The sequence below is a fragment of the Colobus angolensis genome, unplaced genomic scaffold, assembly GCF_000951035.1.
Source record: "Colobus angolensis palliatus isolate OR3802 unplaced genomic scaffold, Cang.pa_1.0 Scaffold23, whole genome shotgun sequence".
Classification (NCBI taxonomy): domain Eukaryota; kingdom Metazoa; phylum Chordata; class Mammalia; order Primates; family Cercopithecidae; genus Colobus; species Colobus angolensis.
The window spans coordinates 20,626,170-20,646,034 of NW_012115488.1; positions in this window are offsets into that span (position 1 = coordinate 20,626,170).

Sequence of the window (19,865 nt, forward strand, 5' to 3'; positions counted from 1 at the left end):
GCACTTTCATTTTTTTTTTTTTTTTTTTTAGTGGAAGTATAAATTGGTAAACTTGTTACAGGTCACAATTTGAAAAACAATGGATTTGAACGTTCATAATATCTGTTCCAATGATTCACTTCTAGGAATTTATCCTGAGGAAATTATTTTATAAAAGTATCTGATGAAAGGCAATGATGAAAGCATAAGTTGTAAAATTATAAAATTCTTAACTTTCTAATATATTATTGACCATTTAAAAAACTAATGACATTTTAGACTACTTAAATGCTAAGAAAAAAAGCTATAATATGTTATTATTGTCATATCTATAAAAATAATGCAATATAAAATCCCTATTTAGCATATAAATAGAATAATATAATCCAAATCATTTTAATTGTATGTTTAATTTTATAGTTTTCCTTTTTTAATTGACAGCAAAAATTGTATATATTTATGGTATAAATCATTTTTTATATATATACACATTGCAGGATGGCTCAATCAAGCTTGTTAACATGTATCTTTCTTCATATACTTATCATTTTTTTTGTGGTGAGAACACTTACAATCTACTTTTAGCAATTTTCAAATTACAATAATTTAAGTCTATATTTTAACTTAACTAAAAGAATGTAAGTGGATTGTTTGTAACATAAAGGATAAATGCTTGATGTGATGGATATTCCATTTACCCATCCATTTACCATGATGTGATTATTATACATTACAGATCTGTATCAAAATACCTCATGTAACCAATAAACATATATACCTACTATGTAGCCACAAAAATTTTTTATAACTTTAAAAATACAATATGTTGCTATTAAATACACTCACTATGATGGGTAATAGAGTTCTTGAATTTATTCCTTTTTACTAACTGAAATTTTGTAATCTTTGACCAATACCTCCCCGACTCCATCCCCCGATAACCACCATTTTACTCTCTGTTTATGTGATTTTGACTTATTTTAGATTCCACATAATTAAGATCCTGTGGTATTTGTCTTCCTGTGTCTAGTTTATTTCACTGGCAACAGGTCCTCTAGATTCATCCATGTTGACACAAATTACAAAATTCTCTTTTTTAAGACTGGTAGTATTTTATTGTGTGTATGTGACACATTTTCTTTTTCTATTCATCCATTGATGTGCACTTAGATCATTTCCAGATCTTGCCTATTATGAATAATGTTGAAGGAAACATGGGTGTCAGGTTGCAACCCAAGCTGGGGTCCAAGGTAGCCTGCTGGATAGATGGCAGGTAGCTGAAAGAATAGTCAAGGGATGGTAGGCAGTTGGGACATGGATTTATTCTTTCTTCCTCTACAAAGTCAGCAGTACAGTTATAGTTTTCACAGACAACAGTGGCTCAAAGCCAGGTATGAACTTACACAAACAAGTTATATCAAATGGCTACATAAATGTGATTACATAGTGCATGGGATTGTGCGCCTGTGCTCCAAATCTGCTGTGTCATGCTGTACCTGTGGCTGGCTCAGCCTACTTGTGACTGAAGCACAGCCATTTTCCTTACGCTCCACACCCTAGACTGAGGGAGTTCTCCTAGCGTGGAGACATGCCTACAGGGCAGAACTCTGGAGCCAAAGACCGCAGCAGCAATACAGGGAGCTACAACTCACTATTAATATTCCCACTGTGCTGCCCGTAATTTTTAGAGTCCAGCACAGGCCGGAGCCCAGAGATGCCCATCATGTCTGTAGGGGGTTGTCAGTAAGGTTCTCAACTGCCTTGATTTCCAGAGAAACTCCTTGCAAAGCTGTTGTTATGTTTTGTAGATTGTCAGGGATGAAGATACAACATTGCATTCCCAAAAGAGCACAGCTGCCACTTTGGGCAGCAGTCTCTGACTAGGGTATTCCTGTGCACATGCTGGGCACTTCTGGCAGGTCCCGCAGATATCTTGTGTGGGCACAGACATACCCCAATGCTTATTGACCTAATACATTAGTTTACCTCCCACATAACCCAATTTTAGATGCAGCCATAGGGCTACATCTTGTGTAGCTGCTGACTTCAACCACCGGAACTTGGCCAAGGCATTTGTCTCGTTATTTCTTGGGGCAGCCAAAGGCATACGGGCTGACATATGAAAAATAGTTACATTCTTTTGGTGACTCATTTCCCATAGGTTTTGCCACATGACTTGGCTCCAAATGGGTTGGTGGCCAACTAATCATTTCTGTAACTTCCAGGTAGTTAACCACAAGGTAGGCCTTCAAAAACTGCCCAGCTATTGGTGCAGATCACCATAGGTGTTTCCTCCTTGGTTATCACTATCCACACTGCCCTGAGTTCAGCTCATTGACTATCTTGACCACATCGTGGTCCAGGCAGCAGTAGCACCCTGGCTGGACTCGTGTGTATATCATGCCCCATCGGGAATTGGGGGTTCTCCTTCTTTAAATGGTAATGACTCAGGGTTTAAGGGTGCCTCAGGCAGACGCATGCCTTATCTTGCATTAGGACTACAGATCTTGTAATTCCAGTGAGTCCTTCAATAATTAGTAATGACATTATTTCCATTATTGTTTATTTTTGATAACATATTTAAAATGTAACTTAATATTTGTGTTATTTTTAGTAAAATTAGGTACCAATACAAAAATGCAAAAGGAGTATTAAGGTGTTGGGATAAGAGGGAAAGAGGCATTATATTTCAAAAATTTTCCAAAAATAAGATAATTTTGATAAAGAAGGCTAAATTAAATACATAAATTCCCAGAAGTGTTATGTTTTCAAGACAGAAAAAGAAATAGAAGGAAAGAAAGAGAAAGACAGAAAGAGTTTTTTTACACATATTGCAATTAATGACAAATATGTTGTAATATTTTATATGTAATATATAAAATATATATTGTTATAAAATGATTTATTTCTAAATGTATGTATTCAGTGCTTAAAGAGGATAATTACAGCTTCTAAGTACATTTTTTGCAAGAATGGAGTATGCTACTGGTAAGGCTTCAGGTCAATGATAGGCTGTTAGTAGTCAAGTCTTTAGGGAGTCAAAAGTTACATGCAGATAGTCAGCTGTGCAGAGGATTTGCACCTCACACTTTGCATTTTTCAAGGGTAAACTGTACTTACAAATCAAATATATGAACTGAGGAGCTAGTTTTTAGGCAAAAAAAAAGTTACATAAAAATTTTATTCTCTCATTCCCTGTAGCATGGTGTAGTGAAAAGAGCACTAGGCTTACAGATAAATCACCAATATTTTTGTAATGGATAAGTCATTTGTCCTCACAAGACCTGAATTTGCTTATTTGAAATATGAAAATGTTATAGTAGATCAATTATATTGCCTATTCTAGGTTTCTATTTAAATACACTATGATGGTATTATGTTTCATCTCTTATTGTTATTTTTTACATATGTAATTTTATTTATTTTTTGTATACTTCTCTCTTCCTTCAAAACTACCCAGCACCAATCTTTGTGCTGTTCTTAGTTTATACCAAGACATTTAAATCACTACTTTTCATTGGTAATACAATATTGATATAAATAAAAACTAAAATAATATTAATGATAAATCAATGTTCTTTATATCCAAAATATATTTATTAAAATACAGAAAAAATATAATTTGAGTCCTTTAATGGACTCTGTGAGCATAAATCCATTCATAATATTTAAAAGTATATTTTATATAAAAGTAACCTGTTACGATATATTTACAAGAGAGTTAGCTAACATTTAACCTGTTAGCTAGGTGAAAATAGAGCCTATTATTTTCTTATGTGACATATAATCAAATTACATCTTGAAAATTGAAAAGCAGCTTTCTTTTACAATAATCATAAGCTTTCCTCTAAGCTTAAATCAATATTAGCACAAACCAGAAAATAATAAAATAGTAAGTTTAATTAATAAAGACAGTCAACAGTTCCTAAAGAATTTTTAAAAATTGTTAAAACTCATATTTGGATGAACATAGACTTCTTTGCCAAGGCAAAAGAACATTGTCTGAAATTAATATGCGTGGAAATATTAAATACAAATCAGACAAAAGGAAATGGTCATATGATACATTCACCCTTTGACCAAATCCGTTGTGTTTATACTACCTTAGCTCTTCTCTGTTAATGTTATTAATATAACCTGAAATAAACAAAGTATTTGTAAGAGTTTATACTTACTTCAGTCTCAGTACATATAAAGAAAAACAAATACCATCTAACTATAAGTCATTAGCTTTTACCAATATAAGCAATAAGTAAAAAAGAAAAGAATTATGAGAAAAAATGACACTGAGAAACAAAAATTTCATAAATATCTTGGTCAGGTGGTGATTCCTTTCACTTAAAACTAATTTAATAATGCAGTGTTGATATTCTATTTCTAAATTTAAGGCAAAGATTATCCATATGATTAGAATATATATTTGGGTTAATGTAAGCTTATTCTTGAGAATCAATTCAATGTAAATATGATTTTTTTGATTAATGACTATGAGCAAATCACCTTATTAAGTGTTTGGTAGACAAAGATGAATAAATTTTAGTCTGCACTCAGGAAATCAGATGAATGATTTAAAAAAGTATAATTTTTTTTTTTTATTATCTGTAGACCAGTCTTACAAAACAAATAAGTAATTGAAAGTTGACTTTAGCTAGTTTTTCAGAAGCAAATTTTAAAGGACACTTTCCTGTTCTATAAGTATTTATAAGTACCACATATACATCGTATATATATTTAGGAATAGATATAATATATAAATATATATATTTAGGACAATGTACACTTATAAGAATATATATTTAAAATTAAAGTTCTTTAAACTTTTTAGGTATAAATCTAATGATGATTATATCCTTCTACCGAAAGCTTTTCATTTGTGAAAATATGTGAAAAGATGAAATCTGCATATTTAATGATAGGAAAGGGCACAGGTTAGAATTTGGTATTTGTGTTTTCAATTTGTTTAAGGTAGGCCTATACAATTAGCATAGCATGTGGTAGCAATTGTAAATATTAAATTAACTGTAATGAACTCATGAATATATGCCATGTAAGTGTGTTTTATGTGCTAGTTCTTTTTGTTTGGGGTTTTGCAACTTGCTGTGCTTGTCTATTTCTGGTTATATGATTAAAACTTCCCCTTAAAGACTCGTGTCCTTGTCATCCTTCTCTTGCAAACAATTAATCAACAATATTAATCAAGATTTAATATACTAAACAACTCTAGTTGCTTATCCAGCCATCACAGAACCAGTATGTGGCGATTTGGTTCTGATTTTATGGTGTGGATCAAGACAGGTTATGGATTTATTTCCCTTTAATTAACACGAAAATTAAATTTCCTAATGTCATTTTGAAGCCAAGACATTCACAGAATCCTGTGTTATAAGTCTTGGTTTTGAAGATATTAAAAATGTTCCTATGTCTCTTCCTATGCTTTCATTAGTTTGTTATAGTGTTGAACTTATTAGTATTATTCCCAAGACCAAAACTGCATATAAATGATGCATCTATAAGGTTTATTATGATTCATAGCTATCACTGCTATGATTTTTTTCTGACAAGTTTTAATTGTCTCTAAACTTCCTAATTGCTGAATTTCTTTAGGCTAGGGATTACGAAAAAGCTGAAATACTTCTCAAATTCTGGTTTTATTCCAATATGTAGATCAAAACCTAGGCTTTGGAATTCATGTTGTATATATTATATATGTAATTTTTAACTATTAGTGTGTGTGTTTATATGTATATACATGTTGGTATGTATAGATTCCATTTGTGTGTGTATATATATATAAAATAAACATACACATATAATTTATATAGGCTAGGGATTACGAAAAAGCTGAAATACTTCTCAAATCCTGGTTTTATTCCAATATGTAGATCAAAACCTAGGCTTTGGAATTCATGTTGTATATATTATATATGTAATTTTTAACTATTAGTGTGTGTGTTTATATATATATACATGTTGGTATGTATAGATTCCATTTGTGTGTGTATATATATATAAAATAAACATACACATATAATTTATATATCTACCTGTATATTTATGTTGGTGGGTAAAGAAATCTGAGGTGATTGAATAGTAGATTTAATTTAATATGTATTTACCAGCATAGAAACATTTATCTTCATTAGGAAAAGAAATACTGTTTTATGATATAATCTTTATATATTGTGTTCTCTCATATTGTAGTATATATTTCCCTAAAATTCTCTTATTGGTAATGTTGACACATTGTCTAGCAAGAGGTTTGGTTATTGGAAGAACCTTAGTTGCAGAACTATTACATTAAATTAAGAAACTGTAATAAAATTGTAAAGAAACTATAATAAATTCTCTTTCACTACTTAACTACATTGAAAGCATAGCATCTGAATAAAAAGGATGTATCTTAATCTACATTTAAAATCAGAGTCAAAATTAAGATCAAATCAGTGATTAGGATAATAAATATTGTATGCCATGGTATATCACATAAACAAACATTTATTAAATGCCTACTATATGGACTATGTAAAGTAAGAATAAATGGCCACCGCCTCCAAAGAGTTAAACATGTATTTGAGGAAAACAACATAAGTTAAACAACATTTTCCAACTATAATAAAAGTGATATCACAAAGAAGTTCATGAGTAACTGCCAAGTAAATTGTTTAACAGTATTACATCTAGAGTATTAAGAAAAGCGAGTCCATGTTGATGGGAGTGGTCTGAGACTGCTTTATGTGCAGGGAAAGGACGTGGAGGAAAGAATAGGCAGTGGAGAACCCTACTGGAGGGTTCAAGAAAGCCATCCATAAATACATAAATTTATTCTTCCCCAGAGTTAACATCATAAAAACAAGCTACCTTTGCATTTCTCTTTTGGAACTGAATTTAAGAAACATTTAAAGCAGATAGATAAACATTGGATTCTATCTCATCCAAAGGAAGAGTAGTGATAAACCAAAAGAGTTGAAATTAGCATTACAAAATATTGCAAAGTTTCCCAGTTCGCCTTCAAAGGTAACAAATAAAATAAAAACAACCTGTATTTAAAATTTCTAATGAACAGTTCAAATGCTGTTTTATTATTTATTCACTCAATGAACAATAAAACAAATTAATTGAGTGAATAGACAAGATTCATCGACGGAATAAACAAAATAAGACAAAAGTCTTCCATTGTTGGATTTACCTTCTAGTGAGGGAGGAAAGCATTGGGAAAGACAAGTGTATAAAATCTTACATATATACACACACACACACACGCTATTTATATATACACACACACATACATATATAAAAAACACACATACATATATATGAAACACCTCTCAGTGATAAGAAAATAAGGCAGAGTAAGAGAAATGAAGAGGAGGGAGGCTACTTCAGATGTAGTAGACAGGTTGAACACTAAGTATATGGTATTTTAGCTACACATGTATCAGCTCTCAGTAAGTTTAGAAAATAAAATCCTCGTTTAAAGTTTCCTCTAGACCGTATAATTTGCACAAAAGAGATAATAATTTAACTTCTAATAATTTGGCTGGTGGGTACATGTGAACATACTTCAGCAGAGTCCTTTCCTAGCATGTTTAAATGTTACAGAGATTTATGTCCTCAACATAACTATATAGAGTAAATGTGTCATCACATTATGTCACATTCCCTTACACAAGTGTTAAAAGGACATTCCTGGAATTAATATAACTGAAAAGATAAAGGTGGAATAAAAATCGGGGGAAATGGATAACAGAGAAGAAGAAGACTCCAAGAAAAGTAACCTCAAAGTAGACTCTATTACAAATCTGCAGTTGAAGCACCATCTGCTAGCTAGGATTTCCTATCCTCGTTCCTTAACACGACCTCCTGAGAGCAAAAGGCAGATTGAGCAAGTATCCATCTGTTGTAAAACTATGGCAGCTTCAAAAGAATATAGAAAAATAAGTCTTTCCTGATAAATACGGTATTATATTTTGATTCTGACAGCTGTCCAGGGCTGTGTATAAATTATTTTTTTCATAAACAAAAAAACACAGTATAAAAAGAAAATTCCAGTCTACAACGAACTATAGATTATTCATTGTGCCACTTTTGTCAATGAGCAAAAATCCAGAGACTCAGTTTACATATCCAAGTTCACACACAGCCTTTCTTTCTGTTTTTTTTTCTTTCTCCCTTTGATGCTTTTTCTCTCTCTTCCTCTTTCCATTTGTCCCTCCATTTCTTCCTCCCTTACACCTTTCCTGCCTTCTTTCCTTCCCTCCCTCTTCTCTCTGGCTCTTTCTTTTTTTATAATTTTCAAATTCTTTTTAATCACATAAAAGCAACAAAATGTATCGACATTAATCCCTATCTTTCTTTTTTTTATTACTATTATTATACTTTAAGTTCTAGGGTACATGTGCACAACGTGCCAGTTTGCCCTCTTTCTTTCCTCTTTCTTTCTTCTCTTTTCCTTCCTTCCTTTCTGTATTTTCTTTTCCTTTCTTTCTTCTTTTTTTTCACTTTTATTAATAATGGAAAAACGTAATTTTCCTGATATCGATATTCAATATTTTTCCATGTTGCCTCTTAGTAAGATACAGTACCATCCATCACATGAATCCTAAGCAAAAACCCTTCTCCTTTTTCTCATTTAATTTAGCGAATACATATTGAGTAGGTGCTAGGCACTGTTTTAGGTACTAGAAATACAGAGAATTCAAAATATTTTATACTCTCAGGGAAATCACAGCGTAGGAATACAAATGGGAAGTGACCAATGTTTGCAAATTGCATTTTGGAAGCACTGGTGTAAAATGTGTAAAACAAGCCAAATTTTAGGAAAGAGTGGCTGGAGAAACTAGTGCCTGAGATAAGACTTCAAGTACGAGGAGGGAGGAAGTGTAACTTCAGATGAAGCATTAAGGGGAGAGATAACATCTTATGTGGAGAAATATGCACAATATCTGAAGCAAAGAGTGTTGAGAAGTGAAGCTGAAAATGAATAAAATATTTGTTTTAAGAAAATGTTGAGTTGTATAGGATTGTAGACAGACTTGGGAAATATGTTAGATATAAAATAATCAGGGTTTGGTGTCTGCATGACTGAGGATGGGAACTGGATAGAATAGTAGGATGACTATCAAATGTTTAAATTCGGTTTTTGGAAATCAAAAACTCAAACCAGGTGAGGGATATGTTTCATTTTAAATATATTAAGGTAAGAGCCTCAAATTCACAGAAGAAATCTGGCCTGGATCTAGTGACCTCAATAGTTATTAGCATATAAATGGCACCAAAACCTTGAAGCTAGGTAAGATCAACCAAAAAGGATGTAGGCTCTCTCTAGAGAGTGTAGAAGCCTGTGGAGTATTCACACATAAACTGCTAAATGCCAGGAATATATTATCTATGTAAATATTTTTTATTTTGAATTTAATTTTTTAATTGTTTAATTTTAATTTTTAAATTTTAAATAAATTTTGAAATTTTAGTCATTAAATATATATAATTTTTCTCATGTATATATAATTTTACTCATGAAAATATATATAAATTTAATGAGTGAATATACATATATTTAATGAGCAAAATATATATATAGTACATACATATATTTATACATGTATAATATATATATTCAATGAGTAAAAATGTATTTAAAAATGTATTTTAAAATAGTTAACACTATAGAAGTTGGAAGATAATAAGTGATATGTTGGAGATAATATTTTGGGGGTAGGTAGAGGAAAAAGAGCTCATGAAAAAGCCCTGGAGGGAAGGAACAGTCATAGACACTGAATAAAAGGCAAGTTTGAAGGTGCAGGTTAGCAGAAGAACAAATTGCAACCACAAGTTTCAATAAGATATGACTGACAAAATAAGCACAATCTGAAATAACAAAGCTAACGTTACAACCTATCCCACCAGAAATACGGGTGGAATCCTCAGAAATCGTTATGAACACCCTTATCTACTCAAACTAGAAAATCTACAGGAAATATATAAATTCTGGGAAACACACCTAAGATTGAATCAGAAAGAATTTGAAACCCCGAACAGACCAATATTGAGTTCTAAAATTGAATTGGTAATAAAAAACTTACGGTGAAAGAAAAGCCTCCAACCAGATAGATTCACAGCCAAATTCTACCGGTTGTACAAAGAAGAACTAGCACCAATTATACTGAAACTATTCCAAAAAATTGAGGAGGAAAGACTCCTCTCAAATTCATTCTAGAAAGCCAGCACCAACCTGACGCCAAAAACCACCAAAGACACAAACACACACACATACACACGCACACACACACACAAAGAAAAAACAGCCCAATATCACTGATGAACATAGATGCAAAAATCCTCAGCAAAATACTAGCAAACCCAAACCAGCAGCATATCAAAAATGTAATTCACCATGATCAAGTAGGTTTTATTTCTGGGATGCAACGTTGGTTCAGTATGTGCAAATCAATAAATGTGATACATCATATCAACGTAATGAAGGACAAAAAACATATGATCATCTTAATAGACATGGGAAAACCTTTTGATGAAATACAACACCCTATTGTAGTTTTTTAAAAAAATTGAGAAACTTGGCATTGAAGCAACATACCTCAAAATAATAAGAGCCATCTATAACAAACACAGCAAATATCATACTAAATGGGCAAAGATGGAAGCATTCTCCTTGAGAACTGAAACAACACAAGGGTGTCCACTCACACCACCCCTATTCTATATAGTACTGGAAGTCCTAGCCAGAGCAATCATGCAAGAAAAGGAAATAATAAGCATCCAAATGGGAAAAGAAGAAGTCAAACTATCTCTCTGTAGGTAATATGCATATCTAGACAACCCTAAAGACACCTCCAAAAGGCTCCTGAACTGATAAACAACTTCAGTAAAGTTTCAGCATATAAAATCAATGTACAAAAACCAGAAGCATTTCTATACAACAATAAAATTCAAACTGAGAGTCAAATCAAGAACACAATTCCATTTACCATTGCCGCAAAAAAATTGTATTTATGAATACATCTAACCTAAAATATGAAAGATCTCCACAAGGAGATCTACAAAACGCTGCTGAAAGAAATCATAGATGGTCCAAGTAAATGAAAAAATATTTTATGTTCATATAATGGAAGAATCAACATCATTAAAATGGTCATACTGCCCAAGCAATCTGCAAATTCAACACTATTTTTATCAAATTACTAGGTCATTTTTCACAGAATTAGGAAAAAAGAAAAGCTATTCTGAAATTCATATGGAACCAGAAAAAGAGCCTGAATAGGCAAAGCAATCCTAAGCAAAGGGAACAAAGCCAGAGGCATCACACTACCTGACTTTATACTATAAAGCCACCGTAACCAAAACATCCTGGTACTGGTACAAAACAGACACATAGACCAATGGAACAGGATAGAGAACCCAGAAACAAAACACCACACCTATAGCCATCTGACCTTTGATGAAGTCAACAAAAATAAACAACTGAGAAAGAACTCTCTATTCAATAAGTGGTGCTGGGATAGCTGGCTATTCATCTGCAGAAGAATGAAACCAAACCCCTACCTTTCACCATATACAAAAATTAGCTCAAGATGTATTAAAGATTTAAATGTAAGAACAATAAGAATTCTAGAAGAAAACTTAGGAAACACCATTCTATACATCAGCCTTGGGAAGTAATTTATAATTAAAGTCTCAAAAGCAATTGCAACAAAAACAAAAATTGAGAAGTGGAATCTAGTTAAATTAGAGAGCAAAACAAAAGAAAGTATTAACAGAATAAACAGACAATCTACAAAATGGGAGAAAGCATCCAAAAACTATGCATCCAGCAAGAGTATAATAACCAGAGTCTACAAGACATGTAAACAATTTAACGACAACAACAAAAAACAAATAATCCTAATTAAAAAGTAGGCAAATAGGTCAGGTGTGGTGGCTCAGCCTGTGATGCCACCACTTTGGGAGGCCAAGGCAGGCAGATCATGAGGTCAGGAGTTCGAGACCAGCCTGGCCAACATGGTGATACCCCGTCTCTACTAAAAACACAAAAATTAGGTGGGCATGGTGGTGCACACCTGTAATCCCAGCTACTCAGAAGTCAGGGAATTGCTTGAACCCAGGAGGCCGAGGTTGCAGAGAGCAAAGACAGTGCTACTGCACTCCGGCCTGGGTGACAGAGCAAGACTCCATCTCAAAAAATAAAGTGAGCAAAAGGCCTGAACAGACACTTTTCAAAAGAAAACATACAAGTGGCCGAGAAACATATTTAAAAAAACCTCCATATCACTAATCATTGGATAAGTGCAAATCAAAATTACAAAGAGATGTCATCTCATATCAGGTAGAATGGCTACTATTAAAAAGTCAAAAAACAACAGATGTGGGCAAGACTGCAGAGAAAGGGGAACATTTATATACCATTGTTGGAAATGTAAATTAGTTCAACCAGTGTGGAAAGCAGTTTGGAATTTTCACAAAGAACTTAAAACAAAACTACCATTCTACCCAGCAATCACATCACTGGGTATATATATATAAATTAAATCACTCTACCAAAAAGACACATACGCTCACATGTTCACTATTCACAATAGTAAAGACATAGTACCATCCTAGGTGCCCACCAATGATGGATTGGCTAAAGAAAATGTGGTACATATACTCTATGGAATACTCCACAGTCATAAAAAAGAACAAAATCATGTTCTTCACAGTAACATTGATGCAGCTGGAGGCCATTACACTAAGTGAATTAACACAGGGACAGATAATCAAATACAGCATATTCTCACTTATAAGTGAAAACTATACATTGAGTACACATGGATATTAAGATGGGAACAACAGATACTGGGGACTACTGGAGAGGGGAGGGAGGGAGAAGGTAAGGATTGAAAAACTAACTCAGCACCTAGGATCAGTACTGAGTATGGTCATACCCCAAACCTCAACATCACACAATATACCCATGTAACAAACCTGCACAGTACCCCCAAATCTATAGTAGAAGTTGAAATTATAAACTGTATAAAAGAACTAAAAAAAGATAACTGATAACATAGCGTTGTCAGCCAAATGCTGGGAACAGGGCCAGTTAATTTAAGAATAAAAGTGAGGTCAAAAGAAATGACACTGCATGCACACTAGAACTTTAATAAGATGAGATGAGTGGGATCAAGGAATGACTATGTATGTTTGTTTTAGATGAAAGGAAATTTTTCTAATTACTGGAGGACAATGAATCTTCCCGCTTCCATTCTGATTGTATAAACTAAATGGCTAGTTTAACAATAACAATCTCTGTTTGCGAATAACTTATATTCAGAGATAGATAAATAAATATACCTGTGCAGATAAATCAATATTCTCTAGTAATTTTTAAATTAAAATATTTCCATGTGTAGTTATTTTATTGATTAGTAATTATCAAGTGTATACTAACTGTAAGATAGTATATTATGTGTTGACAAATAAAGATATTCAGTACATATTTTTTATTTTCAAAGGATTGTCAATTTAGCTTGCATTTTTTACGAAGATTTATTTCATTAATTCATGGGGAAGCTATATTATTAGAAAAATAATATATATACATACACATCTTAGTGATTGAATTTAAAAGTGCCATTAATAGTAAAAACAAAACATTAATCATTTCTGAACTATTATTCCATAATTATGCTTAAATTTTAATGAAAGATTTTCCTAAACTCTTGCAGTATTTTAATAGATGTGACAATAAAATTTTAGCTATATGTATGCTGGGGCCAAAATAATATTATGTCAAGTTATGATATTTCACAATTACTGGGAAGGTCTAATTATGAAGAAAAAAAATCACCTTTACAACTTCTAACTACAAAAATAAATTCTCAAAATAATTAATAATTAAGGAGTTTCTAAAACTCTACTTAGAAAATGACCCTTAATTCAAAAGAGTGTCATGCCTATAGCAAGAACAGAATAAAATCTGAATGAATACAGATATTAATATATGTTTCCTAATATGATATGTTATAAAGGATTAATCTCAATGTTTCAGAGTACCTTGAATAAACAGGGCATAAACTTGAGCTTATTATTAAGGCTTCTGTTAGTTATGACTGCAAAAACTTTGTTTACCTACCTGCATTTAAATGGCGTTATATACCTCTACTAGAAATCTCGTATCTTCACACCTTCTTCTTTCACCCAGTCTCCAAAGAGGTATGTCTCAAGGTCTTTTGTCTTTTCTTCTTTTTACATACGATTTCCCATATATAGACCATTTTGATCAAACTGTCCATGCTATAGGCATTTTGATATCCAAAGCAAGGAAGTCAAAATTAAACATTTTTGCTCATAAGGTTAGAGACTGAGAAATGCAAGAGTTTAAATTTTACTTCTTGATACTTAAAAGAAAACTATAGACTTTTATCTGTTTTTCAACATAAATTAGCATTAAGGAAATGATATTAAAGCCAGGAATAGGCATTTTCTCCTTTTCCCTTGTCTCCATATTTTTTAGTGACCAACACTAACTATCCTGTCTCCCATGAACTGACAAATGGCTTCAAGCCACTTTCCTCTTTCCTTAGGGTAGGGACAGCTGACTGCCAAATGGCTCTCCATAAGACTCTTTGTTTATTAGGGTCATGTGCTATTAATTCTTTTGACAGTGCTTTCTGCTCTCTTATTAGAGCATACAGGGAAGTGCTTCTTGGGAAGTATTAGGCTGAAGTCATGAGAGTGAAAGCCAGATTTGCACCACTTATTTCTTCTACTTACTTTCAACACTTTTTGACATTTTTTCTTCTATTTTCTGACACATAAAGTTCTATTCAAAATAGTTTCTGAACAATGTCTTAGCATGTCCTCCATGCCTTTTCTCTTTTTTTCCAATTTTTATGTGTCAAAATTCTATTTAGTCATAGAGAGTAATTTACGTTTTATTTTCTCTATTAGATGAGGTAAATTCTTCTGGCATAATGAAATAGTAAACTGTCCCTCCTTTTAACCCCATTGCATTTTTGTTTCTTCTAGTACCTAATATAATGCACTGTTTTGTTTTCCAATTACTCCCTTTAGTAGGGATTTTGTCCAAAGGGACCCATATACAGCCAATAGTCATCAATAAATATTTCATCAATGTAGAAGAAGTACATAAACATAAGCAGCATTTAATCTTTAAAGATAAGCGAATAAATATTTAAAGTATCTCTTGATTGTTTTATTTCAATTTTAATTCAATGTTTTATCTAGCTTATTATAAGAACATTTCCCATTGGAAAGCATATCTTCTTAAAATTTATTTCAATTCAGTTCTCCATCTAGCTTATTATAAGAGTGTGTTCCCATCAGAAAACATCTCTTTAAAAAAAAAAATAGGAACATATACATTTAGATCCTCCCTGGAGACCACTAAGTACAGAAATAATAAGATGCTAAATATAATTACTTTATTAAGCATATTAATATATCTGTATGAAGACAATGCATTTGAAACTCACAAGATGATCCTTTAACATGCCAATCATGTTTATGAATTCACATCATTCACTGACCATTGTTAAATTGAGCTTGTGCTCTCTTATTAAAATATTCATATTTAAAGTATAAATTAGTGTTCAATATGTTGCTCAAGCAAAGGCATTCCATAACATGATGCAAAGTTCATTATGCAACTTTCCAGAGTGTAAAAAGATTGAAGAAGTATTAATGAAAGATCAATTCAAACAGAGTTCATCTGTGAAATGGAACACACAAAAATTGCCATCTCCATGAAAACAAAACTAATTTTAAGCAGCATCATACATCATTTACTTTAATTAATAGCTAAAATAAATTATAATTGTTATTTATTGTACATATTTTTAAGGATAGCAGATGAAAAAGAAAAACAAAGAAAGTATGAAGGATAAGGGGAATTTACATGAGGACAAACACCTACACCTTTACTTTTTGGAATGTCAACTTTCTCATGTAAAAAGAGTTAGAATTTCCAGAAATGGATGGTTAAATGAGTTTATAATCAGGTTCATATCCTTAGAAATAGTTCCAAGCTATGTCCACACAACAAAATTATAGCCACTTGCTGGTAAACGTCAAAATCACTAAGGTGATGTTTATTAAACTAAAAACCACACCTGGGTAAAATTTAAACTGGTAAATAAGTATAATTAAGATTAAAAATAAAACACCAATAGTGGGAGCCTATGGAGAAATATTCAATATTTCATTAAATTCATCCAGATTTATTTGATCAACTTCCATGGAGCAGGCTGTGTGTGAGAGTGTGAGAACACAGACATGAATATACTGTAGCCCCTGATCGGACAAGGAGGTCATTGTCTCAGAGGGAGATCACACATTAAAAGAAATAAATTGCAACATTGTGCAGCTCACTAACAGCAGCTTGGAAGTATGTATTTGAGTAAGCTACTAGAATGGCAAGGGCTTTAGAAGAAAAGAGGACAGCCTCTTGGAGGAGGAAACTTCAAGGTTGTTTTCAAGGATGACTAGGGAGTTAGACAAGCAGACAAGACAGACCATCCCAAACAGAGCAGAGTATGTACAGTCAGAGGGATAAAAAGAATGGTGCTTCAGGGAATATCAGGCTGTTCAGTAAAGTTACAGAACTAAGTAGGAGGGAGACTCTCAAAAGATAAGATTAAACATTCAAATGAAAATGTTTTATTACAGAAATGTTTGTAGATGAAAAGAGGACAGCCTCTTGGAGGAGGAAACTTCAAGGTTGTTTTCAAGGATGACTAGGGAGTTAGACAAGCAGACAAGACAGACCATCCCAAACAGAGCAGAGTATGTACAGTCAGAGGGATAAAAAGAATGGTGCTTCAGGGAGTATCAGGCTGTTCAGTAAAGTTACAGGACTAAGTAGGAGGGAGACTCTCAAAAGATAAGATTAAACATTCAAATGAAAATGTTTTATTACAGAAATGTTTGTAGATGGAACTGTAGCAGGAATTCTCAATGGAAATGTTGGTTAAATAATGAACTTTAGATAGAAATCAAAACAAAAACAAAATACGAACTCCTTACTGAGAAAAAAAAAATCCAAACAACAGCTTACGTGAAAGTCATATAAAAATTGAAAACCATGAAGAGAAAAAATCAAACTGCAATTTTAATGCTGTTCCTTCTGAAGATTTTATAGAATATTGTGTGTTGAATTGAAAATGCAGGAATTCTGCATCCCATATTAGGATAATTTAGTGACTAGAAAAGTGTTTCCTATGTGGTTAATAGAATAAGTAGATTAAATACACACCCCATCAGTTTGCCAATTAAAAAAAAAAGTAAGGTCTACCAAATAGGCCAAGTTGAAGACAGTTTGGCACTACTTAACATGCTACTAGATTCAAGACTACATAGATTAAGTACTCTCTATAAAATCAATTTTAAAATCTTTTATTAGCTAGAGCTACGCAGATGAAACTTTGTGAAGTAGATATTATTAAATGTTTCTTGAGAGCTTCCTATTCAGGTAGCTTTTGTAATACAGAGTACTTCACTAATGGGCAGGCTGAGGATGGTTGTAACTTACAGAAGTGTGTTTCCCAGGATGATACTTTAAAATTTTGAAATGATTTGCCGAGATTTCAAAACCATGAAATTTTTTATGAAACAATTAAGATTTCAAGGTTCTCTTCAAAAAGAAAAGCAAACCTACTAACATTGGACTAACCTTCCCATATAATAACAACGGTAGTTGAGTAGAAACCGTCTCTTTTAAACAAGGATCTTCCTACATTTTGCCCCATTCCATTCTTACTACTAAATCTAGAAAATTTTCTATTTAACATCTTACTTTCAGAGTTATTTTTCTTTATTCACATAATTTAGCTACCAGGTTTCTCTCTGCATTTGAATGTAAAACTTTCTCAAGCAGGAATCTCATCTGATTCATAATATAAGAAAACAATGTATGTGATGATATTCTCAATTACTTTAAAAATGTTTTATAACTAGTACCATTCTGTGTACATGGGACAGAAGTTAATTCACCATATACAGTAGATGTCTTAGAGCTTTAGGGTTTAATTCTCTCCTGGACATCATCTCAGAAAGCCCTGGATAAGCCTGCTTCCTTTTTCCAGTTTTCTAGGTAGAAATTCTCATAAACTACATTTACTTACGATAAATAGTTGAGAGAAATAACTAAATGAAGCATTTTTGACTTGAAAATGTGAATGCAGGGTCTAGGGGAATTCACATGTTGAGAATGATCTAATGAATACTTACTGATGGGGGCCTATGGCAATCTGGAAAAATAATGAGTATAACTCATATCTGACCTGCATCTGCCCAAAGTAGTAGAAATAATTGTTCCATAATTGGCATTGTCATAATCTTTTCTCATATTCCTTTCAAAGCTTTTCATCAATACATATGGATAACTTAGAGCCAATTATGCTTTTATAATAATACAGCTTACTCAAATTGCATGTTAGTTCCAATTGTGAACTATAATTACAAGAGTCAAGACAATGCATTTTAAAATACTCTCAGAAAAACTTAAAATGTATCTGGTCATTACCTTCAGTGAAACTTAAAGTATAACTAATCGTATTTTGTATACATGCCTGGGTAGATAAAAAAGATATTGCAGTAAAGGTATAGTGTTGGAAATAGGGTGACTTCACTTACTTAGGAGATATACACACACACACACACATATATACACATACACATGATATACATGAAATTATGTATCTCATATATATCCATTTGCTTATAAGATACATAATGTTTTATATATCATATATTTGATACATATGCATCATTTATTCATGAGATATATATGTATACTTATGAGATTTATATGATATATATTATAATATATAACTATATATACTATATGTATATAACTATATGTATATGTTATATACTATAATATATGTATATAACATAAGTATATAACATAATATATGTATATAGCATAAGTATGTAACATATATATCATATAAGTATATAATATAAGTAAACAGATGCACCATACTTACAGCCCTAGGCCTCCACTGTAATGTTGATAGGACTTAGCTCTGTTTCCCCACCGAAACTTTGTATCACATTGTAATCCCTATTATTGGGGGAGAGATCAAGTGGGAGGTGATTCCTGTTCTCATGATAGTGAGTGAGTTCTCACAAGATCTGGTTGTTTAAAAGTGTTTAACACTTCCCCCTTTGCTCTCCTTCTCCTACTTTGCCATGGTAAGACATGCTTGTTTTCCCTTCACCTTCTGCCGTGATTGTACATTTTCTGATGCCTGCAGGCCATGTTTCCTGCATGCCTATGGATCTATGAGTCAATTAAACTTCTTTTCTTTGTAAATTACCCAGTCTCAGGTAGTTCTTTATAACATTGTGAGAATGGACAAATACAGAAAATTGGTAGAAAAGTAGAGGGGCATTGCTATAAAGACACCTGAAAATGTGGAAGCAGCTTTGGAACTGGGTAATGGGCAGAGGTTGGAACTGTTTGGAGGACTCAGAAGAGGACAAGAAGAGGGAAAGTTCTGAACTTCCTAGAGACTTGTCAAATGATTGTGACCAAAATACTGATAGTGATATGGACAGCTGTGAGAAACACATTCACCCATCCAAACCCAAAGAATGGACTCAGAGACACAAAGAACAGTAGAAGTGAGACTTGTAATTATGGTCTCGCAAGATTGTGTGCCTGGTAGGCAGGCACACCCTGGGCAGTTACAGCAGATAATTTATATCCTAGCATTCAAGTCCCTCCCCCAGTTCCTCATTAGTTGAGTAGTATAGGGTTACAATCTTCTAGGACATCGCCTAAGTTTCATTATACCCCTTATAAGGTTATATCCCAGTCCCCTTCCCTGCTTAGGTTTTGATTTCCCAATAATGAAACTGTCTTCCCT